Below are 10916 nucleotides of genomic sequence, written 5' to 3' on the forward strand. Positions count from 1 at the left end.
TCAGGCAATGTGTTCGCCAGGTTCACCTGGCTTTTACTAGTTGGCTATCATAATCTCTGAGAGAAAAGAGATACACTAAAGAAAGAATAGTTAATTATGAAGGATCCAGAAATTGCTGGATATTAAAAAATAAAACTGTTTCTCATTACTAGCCTCTTGAAATGATGACAATGCTGCAATTAAGAAAAGGTTTCTGGGAAAACATCAGACCCAAGGTATTTTCAGGAAAACATGGTCTAAAGATGGAACCAAGGGCATGACTTTATTGCTCTATTCTGTTGTTCTGTATCTTTTCTTCTGAATGCACTGACAACTTTGGGTTCTGTATTGTTCTTCTGGAGCAGGGTGGGATATAAACCTGGGGTTTAGAGATCTATAGAAAGCAGAGATCTGGGCATACTTTCTTCCACCATAATCTTATGCAGGAGGCTCCATCAGCATTCTCTTTGCATGCTGGTGTACTTTTTTCCTTTTCTTTTCCTAAGTGAGTTATAAAGACAAACTCTTTCCCATAAAAGTGAGTTCCATGGCCTGATGAGTTCCTCAGTTCTGCCTCTTCTTGGAATTGGAATAAAATGGCTCATTTATAGAATCCCTGACATTCTTGCCAATGGAATTCCCTAACCCCTTACTTCTCAAACTCTGTGAGCCCAGTTCCAGTTACTTATGCCTGGCTAGCAATGTGTCTATGCCTTTTCAGCTCCTGCTACCTCCTTCCCATCCTACAAAGGAAGAGAGGCAATAACACTTATTTCATAAAGAATTACCTTTTAGATATTTCAAAGGCCAACATCAGCTAGGATCACAGCAGCCACATTGGGCATTAGCTTTAAGGAAAAATGCTACAAATTCCAGTTGAGCCCTGTTTATCAGGATCTTGTCTGCAAAAGAAAATATTACAAAACCAGAATCTTTTCTTTGCTTTCTATATAAACTTTAGTCCAACAGAACCAGCTAGCTACCTACTGATCCAAGATCATACCAATGTGTGTGGATGCCGTCAGTGGATACTTGGTTTTGGGGTAAATGACTATGAGGACATTAAACTGTGTAGTACACAGCCACTCAACGTGTGGTCTGCAGCCCAGTGCTAATTCCAAATGTTTGTTACAAGTCTGCTCTGTTTCGAAGTCTGGAGCTTGTGCTGAACGCAAATCAACCAAATCACTAACTTTCTTTAGTTCCATTGATTGATTGATTGTAGGAAGAGTTCCTCAGTGAAGGCAGCAGTGCATTTTATTATACTATGGTGCAAACTTCTCTCTTTGTAGGCTGTTTCCTGCCTGGAGACTTTGCACAGCATTAGTATTAGAGGGATATTCCAACACTCATGTATGGTCAGTATTATGTATTTTAAAAAGAGAATTCATTCCACTAGTATAATTAGAAAAGGAGTTATGAAACAGTATTTGTGTAGCTCTAAAGTTCTCAAGAGAAACAGACTGGGTGACCACTCCAGCAGAAATAATGGAGCCCGGAAATACCACGATAGCCTTGGCAGACTGCTTAGCATGAACCTATTGCCTGAAGCCAAAGCTCCATCACATTCTCCCCTGGGCCAGAAGCCTCCTCACACTTTTTTGGCAGAAGGTGTGCTTTCTACATACCAGTCTTACTGAGGTGCATCTGTTGGAAAGTATCTATACTTCACACCTGTGTCCTTGCTTCATAGTAGTTTATGGCAAACCTATTCATAATCCTCCTTGCAATGGCTGTGCTCCCATGTAAGAGAACAAAAAACATCTAGAGGTTTGATGTTATTGTATAGGTTTTTGTCTATGGTTCCTTGCTTATAACTTCCATTGCCCTTGTTAGAGTCTTTTGTTACAATGTTGGCTGCTTTTGGCCTCAGGAAACAGAATCTCTTTGGCCTTCTCCTGCCCTCCTTTCACCTGCCTCAAGGCAGGACTCTAATCTCCCAGGCCTTTCTGTTATGGGTCATAAGACCCTTATTTCAGAGAGAGTCCTGCCCTATGCCCTGAAGGAAGGATTGCTGTCATAATGAAGCTTTCCTAAAAACCCAAGAGGGCTGGGTTCAGGGAGCTTCTGGATAACTGTATTCATGGAGGTTCCTGGAGGGTGGGACACCCAGGGAGGGGATGGAAGCTCCACACTTCTTCCCTCATGTTTTGTTTGCCTTGTGCATTTCTGCATCTGTGTCCTTTGTAATTTCCTTTATATTATAATAAGCCAGTAAATGTAAATAAGTGTTTTTCTGAGTCCTGTGAGCTGTTCTAGCATATTAAGCAAACCCAAAGAGGGGGTTATGGGAACCTCAACTTGAAGCCAGTTGGTCAGAAGTTCCAGAGTCCTGGACTTGCAACTGGTGTCCAAAGAAGGGGGTGCAGTTTGGGGGACTGAGCCCTCAAATATCTCTAGGTATTTGCTCCAGCATTGATTGCTCACTTGGTGGTGGGGAGAAATCCCTCCCTACAACATGTGGTCACAGAAGTCTCCTGTGTTGATGATTATTGTGGGGTATGAAAAACAGTTTGAGTTTTTCTTAAATGAAAGGCAAGTACTATTTCTCATCAGCTCCTCAAGCTCCAACTTATCCTATCATCCTAGGTTGAAACCAGATAGAAATCCATGACGCAACCAATTTCCAGAGAGTATCACCATAATTACAACAATAGCAGTATGTTGATTATTCTCTATTTGCCCTTCCAGGTTTATTCTCTACCCTAATTTTTCCCTGGAAGGCTGCATCATTTGGGCTCCCTGGCCCCTGGCTCCTGTTTGCATTCAGCCAATGGAGGACACTGGTAGGAGACAAGATGGCAGGAAGACAGAGGCAGATGCATATGCAGTATTTCCTCCACTTTCTCCCTGTCAGGCTGTGTGTCTCTCATGGGCACAGCTCCCATGTTGTCATTCCTCTCCCATGGATGGAACTCTTGCCAGGTCCTGGCAACTCTGCCCTTTCCCCTTTTCTTTAATGACTAGGGATGGTAAAGACTCCCACTGTTCTGCTCCCTGAAGGTTTCCTCAAATCTTATTGGTTTCCTTAACTCTATAAAAAGGCCTTCTAATAATCTCTTGCCAATTCATCCTTGGAATGTGCTACCTGCTTCCTGCTGGGACACTGATGAATATACCCAAATTTAGCCAAGTACCACAATGGGGGGAGGTGCTTCAAGGATCAAGCCTACAAAAGCATCAGGGTCCATGGCATGAGCAGTAACTTCCCTACATTTGTGATTTCCCTCTCTTGAACATAACTCTAAACTTGGTGATCAATCCAATGAGTGTTCTGAAAACACTCATTAAAACAGATTACAATTAGACAAAGATTTCCTACAACAGAAGAAGGTAGGAATTAATAGCAATAAAAACAGTAGAAAAATTAATTGCCTAATTTAATGTCACAGATTCAAAGGGACAGACACTACATTTACTGAATCCTGATGAGTTGTTCAGCTTCTCAAATCACATTTATCAGAGGTAAGGTTAAACCAAATACAAAGAAACATTACTCTAACTCTTTAAATTTTTTAAAATTTAAAAAGTATTACAATCCAATTATAAAGGACTTAAAAAACAAATTCAGAAATCAACAATAACCATCAGTATGTTCATTTATTTCTTTCTAAGATTTTTCTATGAAAATATATTCAGAGTAAAATGGTGATCATTTATAAATGTTTGCATTCTGCTTTTTTCACTCAATGATATTTTGTGAAATTTTGTATTATTAAAAGTAAGCTTCAGGCCGGGCGCTGTGGCTCACGCCTGTAATCCTAGCTCTTGGGAGGCCGAGGCGGGCGGATTGCTCAAGGTCAGGAGTTCAAAACCAGCCTGAGCAAGAGCGAGACCCCGTCTCTACTATAAATAGAAAGAAATTAATTGGCCAACTGATATATATATAAAAAATTAGCCGGGCATGGTGGCGCATGCCTGTAGTCCCAGCTACCCGGGAGGCTGAGGCAGAAGGATCACTCAAGCCCAGGAGTTTGAGGTTGCTGTGAGCTAGGCTGACGCCATGGCACTCACTCTAGCCTGGGCAACAAAGCGAGACTCTGTCTCAAAAAAAAAAAAAAAAAAAAAAAGTAAGCTTCTTCTAAAAAATCTACAAGAGCTGCATGCCATTCCATACTCATATGTAGTACCCATATGTATACTATATACTATTAATATATGTACCTATACACACACACACACACACACACATATATATATATATATGCTTAGAGGACCTATATATGTAGTATATAGTATACAGTGTAGTGTTGTAAGTTGAAAGATGAACAATGACCTATTTTCTAAAATCCAGATTCACAACCAGAGACTTGAGTCTGGGAGATGGCAGTGGGGTCAGAGCATCTTGAGGAATATTGCCAACAGATTTGGTGGAGAAAATGTTGGGCATAAGAACAGGCTGCCTATCCACTCCTAATTCTTACCATTCAGTTCTCTCCCTTGCCATCTTCATTTTTTTTCATTCATTTTCCTGTTTTCTCACCACTGCACCCCCCCCCCCCAAATTAAGAGTCTTCTCTAATTCTGAAGGAGCCCAGGTTGAGAAAACTTTGTAAAGGAAGCCTTACCTCATTTTATCAAGAACTGAAGGTCTGTTCTATCTTTTTGCCCCAGACATCTTACATGTAAGTTTTTCAGTGCAAGACTCTGCTGACTTGTGGAGACCCAAGTGGGAAGAAAGAGGTATCAGGGAAGAAAAATAGTAGTCTTCCAGAATTTTTGTTCCTTATAGGCCCTCTCATAGCTGCCAAAGCAATTGTAATATAATTGTGTGTTTGTCGGATAAATATTGTATCATACATGCCTTGAATGCATGCCCTGCTTGCTCTTAACTACTGGGTAGAGAAGTGATGTTCATAGTATCAAGGCCATAATGATTGCTCATGCTTTAGTAAATACCTATATTGAATAAATACGTTTAAGATTAGAAGCCTTAATCTCAGCAGATAGGGGAAGAAAGAGAGCCCACTGAGATAGCTAAGAGCATTAAAGAATAAAACACATATACACAAAATTAGGTTCAAGTGATTCTTCTATGTCTGGCTTCATGATAGACATGTATTTCACTAATGTTATACATTTCTTTAAGTGCTAAAATAACAAGAGGTGAACAACGTACCTAAACGTAGGATGAAATTCTTAAAAACTGCTTTGCACAGGTTTGTTGGGACTTCATAACCCTTCTTGGATCTGTATCTCGCTCTTCTCTGGTACTCGGGTGATGACAAGGAGCTTCAGTAGAAAGTGTCCCTTCTGTCCAGGCAAGTTTAGGATTTTAGAGAATCTGAACAAACGAAACAACTGGTTCCTCCAGGAAGAGGACCTTTAATTCTAAGAAGCTTGGGAAGTGCTAAAATTGACTTTACATTCTTTCCACTCCCCTCACTCTTGGTCACATTAATATGCCCACTTCTTGTTTTGTTTTCCTGTCATTTCCATTTATGGCGCTTCAGGTCACATGGGTATTATTTTGCCTGTATATGACTTTGGTGAAGTCATATACAGGGGTGTGTGTGTGGAATGTGTGATTGTCTACCCTGTGAGACCTTTTCCAGAGCTAGCAGGAAAGAATAGAGATCACAGCCCTTCTGGAAGGTGGGAGAGCTGTATCCCATGGATGGGACAGACACACAGAGCCTGGATTCTCCATTTCCCAACCCAAGGCTCTTATTTTTCTGAGTTGTTTTAAAAGTTGCTTATATTCCTCAGCAATAGAGGATTTTTACTTAAAAATTAAGATCTATTGTTTCTTTATGAGCACAGGACCCCCAACTTGGGCCAGAGCACCTATGATTTGTGGTTTAGTTTTCTTTTTTACCCTGGCCTCCTTACATTACAGTCGTTGCTTGTCTGAGCCGAATGCCAAAATGGCTGTTTTGACGTGCCTTACAGCCCCTTCCTCCTGGGGAAGTTAAGAATTTTCTGATTTCTCTGCCACAACACCCTTAGAGGGAACTCTTCTATTTGGATTACAGTAGAGAATGAGAAACACAGCCTTGGGATTTACTCCTTGGATGGAGGATATGAAATAATTTTTCAACCTTAAAGACTGGGCTACAGCAGGCAGAGCCTCTCTTTGGCTTCTGTCCCCAGGAGATGCTCCATTTCCCCCTTCCAGATAGTCTCATTCTTACCCTCTTCTGTCAGTCTGGCTCTTATGATTTCTCATATAGGGGAATTTAAGACAGATTAAGGCAGTTTTTCCCCAAAGCCCTAAATACCGAAGTTTGGAATATTTGGGTGTTAACTAGTGTGAAAAGTACTGCAGAGCAGACAGTGTGGCTAAAAATCAACAAAAGCCAATTTGAAGAGATGTTAAAACCATGGAAAATGCAGGCATTTGTTTGACTACAGCCCAGAAAGTCGGAAAATGGATGAAAGTGGAACATCAAATTTTCTAGATGCCAATAAAAACAAACAAAAAAACTGAAAAAGAAAGAAATTCTAGGAGGACTTAATAAAGGGTATGTTTAATAAAGGTGTGGGCAGGAGGAGAGGACAAATGAGAGGTTAGTACCCCAGGTTACTGACAATAGAGTGGTCACCACCCCTAGGCCTGAAGAAGAGAGGAAAGAGCCATTACTGGAATTTGAAGGAAAGGTCTCCTTTGATGAATTAGCCAGTCAACCCACAAAAAGGAAGTCAGATAAATAAATACTCCAACTTTTCTGTCCTATGTCATTCTGATCTTGTGCTAGTGTTCCCACTTATGAAATTCAACTTGAAGCCAGAGGGCAGGGGAGCTGACTCCTGTAGTCCATACAGGACAGCCTTCCACTGCACAGTGGGTAGAAATCAGAAGATGGTCATTTTTTTTAAGCATCAACAACTCAAAACATTTAGCTTTCTGTCTACTTCTTTCTCCATGATCACAATTTTATGCTTATAAAGCCTATGTTGTATCACTGACCTGCCTTCCTGATGAAAGTCATTTAATATCCAGTGACATATGTGAGCCTTGTAAGTTTTCATCCCCTTAAGCGCAATAGTTCCTGAGTGTTGGCTCTTCTTACCTCGGCCAGGACTTGAAACACAGCACCATGAATATTGTGATGAGGTTTATGTAAACCACTTAGAACAGTGTCTGACCCATATGTCCTAGTCCATTAGGGCTACTGTAACAAAATGCCATAGACTGGGTAATCTATAAAGAACAGGAATTTCCTCCAGTTCTGGAGGCTGGGAAGTCCAAGATCAAGGCTCCAGCAGATTAGGTGTCCAATGACAGCTGCTCTGCTTCAAAGATGGTACTCATTTGCTGTGTCTTCACTCGGCAGAAAAGATGGGAAAGCCGAGCAGCTCTGAAGCCTCATTAATAAAGGCATTAATTCCATTCAGAAGGGCAGAGCCCTCACAAATTAATCACTTCCCAAAAGGCCCCACCTCTTTATGTCACAATAGGGATTAAGTTTTGATGTGAACTTTGAAGAAACACAAACATTCAAACCATAGCACCAAGGTAACTGTTAGGGGCTATTGTTACTAGATGGAGCAGTCTCCAGAGGTTCAAGCAGAGCCGGATCTCTTGCTCTGGGACTTTGTGGTAGAATATGGGAGATTCTCTGGTGAGGTGGTCCTCTACCAAAGAGCCTGTGTTGCTTCTCACTATTCCCCACTTTAAGGTGTTTTTCAAAACACATATAATGATCCCAAAACAGCAATGCAATAGACATGGAGATATGGAAGCAGTTCCTTCCACCCCTCCAGTGTGTCATGTGGTGTTTTTTTGTTTTTTTGTTTTTTCTTTTAAGCACAGAGAAATTTGGTCACTGGTCTATTACTCTTGGTCCTGTTTGCTAGGTGTTATGTGGTCAGGAATAGGTGGTCTATTCCTTTTACACAATTCTTCTTCTCATTGACAAAAATTATTTTAGAAAAGCCAAAAGACTTCGTATTTTTTGTGTATATGTACTGTGACAACTGTAGTTTTCCGAGACAGAAAACAAGCAAACAAAATTGGCCTTTATAATTAGAGGCCCTCTGGGTGGGCATATATCACAGAGGCAAACTATCTGCAATGAACTGATAAAGAAGGACAAGACAAGGGAAGGAGAGCTGGGGTGCACATCGCCTGTAACGCGCTGCACAAATAAGGAGTGGTTACTCTGTCAGTTTTCCCTGAAGAGGGGCCGGATCAGGTGGCTCTGTGACTTCGAATGGGGTTTTCAGGCAGGTTTGGGGAGGGTTTTAGGGAATGTGGACGGACAGTCCAGAGATGCCGCAATGCGAACGCGGGCGCCCGGAGGGCGAGGCCGGGTGTGTGGCCAGGGTCGCTGCCGGCGTCTGGAGACGCGCGGGGCTCGGCCTCCCAGCGTCCTACGTCTGGTAGTAAGGTCACAGGCCAGCAGGGTGGTGTGCGGTGAAGCCGCGATTCAGCCAAAGAGTTTGCATCGTCCACAAAATCGTTCTCTTTCTGGAGTGAAAGCGAGAAGCCGGAGCCTCTCCCGTTTCTCCTCAGCTTTTTCTCGGAGCCTCTGAAAGGTGCACCGCCACATCCCCGGAAATGCTGGCTTCCGGTGGCAAAGGGTGTGGATTATACACATGCTTCTAGGAGAGATGGAAATATCTTGATGAAAGCGTGTTTTACGCTCTGGGCGAGCCGAAGCGGAGGGCGGCGGGGAAAGTCCCTTGCAGCTCAGCGCGTTCCCGCTGCGGCGCGAGGCAGCGGTGGAAGCACGCGTCGCTCATGGCTCTGTAGAGTGCCTATGGCCGAGCCAGGGAAAGCATGCTCCAGTGGCGCAATCGGTTAGCGCGCGGTACTTATACAGCAGTATATGTGCGGGTGATGCCGAGGTTGTGAGTTCGAGCCTCACCTGGAGCATGTTTTCTTCCCTTTGTGATCTCAAGCTTATTCAGTGGGATGCCTTTTTCCCTTCACCTTAAGGAAAACGCTAAAATGGTTATATTTTCCAGGGTGAAACCACAGAGATTCCTTTGATTAAGGAGGACATTTTGTAGGTTTCAAACATGAGAAGAAAACGACAAACCAGAAGGAGACAAATTGAACTCACTCAGCAGATTCTTTTCTCTTTAATCAGGAGACCTCACAGCCAGGTAGTACAGCTCCAGAGACGCCTTACTTATCCTTCCTCCCAACCCTCCCATCCCTTTTAAAAAACGATTCTTGAGCTCTTTGAGGACTGAGCAAGGAAGCGGAAAAATTGGGTTATGCTCTGCGATTTCGTGCAGCTGTCGCTGGGGTTCAGGGATGTGCAGAAGCTGCTCCCAGGTATCTTAGCATTGACGTCCACAAGATTCGCACCGAGGTTGTTGCACTTCCACCTGTGAAACCTAAATGTGCTCTGAGTGCAGCTCTGCCGCCTACTTTACAAAAACGTGACTAGGAACAAGAAATGCCAATTTTCCTCCAGCAGTGAAACATGGGACATAGATATGTATTTCTTCCTACTTTCCTCAAAAAATAAACAGCCTGGTTTGGAAAAATGCATTCATCCTGACGCTTGTGTTTGAAATAAATGATTCCAGCTTGCTCTGTTTTTATTCAGTCTCTTCTGGATTTCATTTGGTCTTACCGGGCCTTTCGTCTCTTCTGAGATCTTTATACGCCTCCTGTTCCTTAAATATTAATATTCCTCACAGTTCTATCCTCAGTTTTCCTCTTATATAATGATAGTCTGTGATAGTCAGGGTTCTCTAGAGAAACAGAACTAATAGGATGGAGAGAGACAAATAAGAGGTGATTTATTATGAGAATTGGCTGCGATGATTATGGACATGAGAAATCCCATGATACACTATAGGAAAGCTGAAGAACCGGGAAAGCCAGTGGTGTGATTTAGGCCTGAGGAAGGGGTGAAAGGGGAGGAGGACTGCTGCTGATGTAAGTCCCAGATTCTGAAGTACTGAGAGAACCTGAAGCTCTGATATCCCAGGGCAAAGACACCACCTGTGCATTTTTCAAGTCCTTGATGGTGGCACTAATCTCTGTCATCCTTCCAGAAGTGCAATATTGCTTTTTTGAGACAGAGACTCACTCTGTTGCCCTGGGTAGAATGCAGTGGCATCATCATAGCTCACAGCAACCTCAAACTCCTGGGCTCAAGCAATCTTCTTGCCTCAGCCTCCCGAGTAGATGGGACTACAGGCGCTGCGCCACAACACCTGGTTAATTTTTCTATTTTTCATAGAAATGAGGGTCTCACTTTTCCTCGGGCTACAATATTGCTTTTGATTTACTGTTTTTCTAGGTAGAGATAGTTCTAATGGCTTCCATTGGGCCTTTCCCACCTTAATAGCCCTCATTCTATAGGTCAAGGAACCAATGCGAGGATCCTGTCAGATGCTAAGTATGTCTGTTCTAACAGTGCTTTCTGAAACTAGGGAAGTAACCACAGGATGGGTTCAAGCCCCTACTGGACTGCACTGTGAGTCATATGTAAGCTAAAATTTCACTGGTCACCTGACTCCTACAAGCCCCTACTCTGAAGTAACACAATAATGTCTCGGGTTTCCTGGAATTGACATCAATTCAGACCAGTAGTCCCCTCCCAAAGGTCTAATTAGTTCCTTTCTCCCAAAGCACAGTTACTCTGGTAAAAGGTAGTAGGTCCCTTTGAGGAAGGCTAGAAGAACGATTAATAGTATAAATTTCTGGTAGTGTACCAGAGTCCTTCCTCAATGGGACCTTGTTGACACTTCATGCAAAGGGTTCTGGGGCTGTAAACTGGCTCAAGCCTGAGAATTGATTGAGAAGCCATGACTTTGTTTTTATTGTCTGAGTTAGACTTTTGTTCACTTGACATGGAAGTTTTCTGCTTATACGGAGCAAGAAAAAATTTAATAGGCTTCCTATCTATTTTACTTCTGTAAACATCATGATTAACTAGCTGACACTATATGTCTGTGAGAGTCAGACTATTCTGATTGTTGCTTTGACTCTTCAATCTATTAGGGTAACTACAGTGATCTTTCTTTGG

At 42.6% G+C, this 10916-nt stretch overlaps 1 non-coding gene across 1 annotated transcript; it reads left to right on the top strand.

Annotated features, from left to right (window-relative positions):
- The first annotated feature begins 8706 nt into the window (after positions 1-8706).
- TRNAI-UAU (transfer RNA isoleucine (anticodon UAU)) lies at positions 8707-8800 on the top strand. Its single transcript has 2 exons — positions 8707-8744; positions 8765-8800. It is a non-coding gene; the product is annotated as a tRNA-Ile (tRNA).
- The last annotated feature ends 2116 nt before the right edge of the window (positions 8801-10916 follow it).

The sequence above is a fragment of the Microcebus murinus genome, chromosome 15 (genome assembly GCF_040939455.1).
Source record: "Microcebus murinus isolate Inina chromosome 15, M.murinus_Inina_mat1.0, whole genome shotgun sequence".
Lineage (NCBI taxonomy): Eukaryota > Metazoa > Chordata > Mammalia > Primates > Cheirogaleidae > Microcebus > Microcebus murinus.